Source organism: Pipra filicauda, unplaced genomic scaffold, assembly GCF_003945595.2.
Source record: "Pipra filicauda isolate LSUMZ 115617 unplaced genomic scaffold, ASM394559v2 scaffold352_size854550_pilon, whole genome shotgun sequence".
Classification (NCBI taxonomy): domain Eukaryota; kingdom Metazoa; phylum Chordata; class Aves; order Passeriformes; family Pipridae; genus Pipra; species Pipra filicauda.
In genome coordinates, this window is record NW_024104479.1 from 528200 (window position 1) to 529210 (window position 1011).

Genomic DNA, 1011 nt, shown 5'->3' on the forward strand with positions numbered 1-1011 from the left:
TAGTATACATTGTGGATTGTTTTTATTTGCTCTTTTGTTAAGACCATGTGGACAGTGTTTTTTCTATATTGTAAAGATGGTGGGATTATAACAATAAATCCAGGTAAAGTTGGGTGCTCACAACCCTGTGTTTGTCTGAAGCTCTAGAGAGCGTGACAGCTCAATTCCAACATCCTCGAGGGTTGGCTGCTATCTCAAAATTCATGCTGAATTTCAGAGGAAAGGGAGATTTTAAATCCATCATTCTAAGGGGCTTCTGTCCCTCCCCATCATTTCTCACCCTGAATTTCAAGTTGTTTAGGATTATCCTGATCTGGGTCATCAGAGGAAACCAGCTGGTGGGCACATCTCAAACCACAGAATCAGAGAATGGTTTCAGTTCAAAGGGACCTTAAAGGCCATCTCGTTCCACCCCCTGCCATGGGCAGGGACACCTTCCACCAGCCCAGGTTGCTCCAAGCCCCGTCCAGCCTGGCCTTGGACGCTCCCAGGGATGGGGCAGCCACAGCTTCCCTGGGCACCCTGTGCCGGTGCCAATGCAATGCCCCCAGGTCTGTGAGGCTGATCACGCAGAGGAGGATTCAGATCTTCCTCTGCTGCTGCAGCCACTGAGAACAGCCCCCTCCCTGCAGCCCCTTTCCACTCCCTACCTGCTGGAGATGCAATTAGTTTTACAAAGTGCTGCACATGTTGACCAGGGCCAGGCTCGCGCAGGAAAACTGTTTTCTTTCCTGAACTCCTGCTCTGTCCAGGGCTGCTGGGGCAGGTTAACCCTCCCTGCTGCAGGCAGTGTGCAGGCTGGGAGCAGAGCTGGGGGTGTCTGTGCACCAGGGGGAAGGGGAGAGCAGGGCCAGCAGCTCCCTGTGTGCCCACACCGAGGAGCAGCCCCGGGGGTGACAGGAGAGCACCCGGGGGCAGTTGCAGAGCATGGTCTGATTTAGGGCGGTCACAGCTCCCACAGAACTTCCCCTCCACTGGCCAGAGGGCTCCTCTCAGCAGGGAAGCATCTGG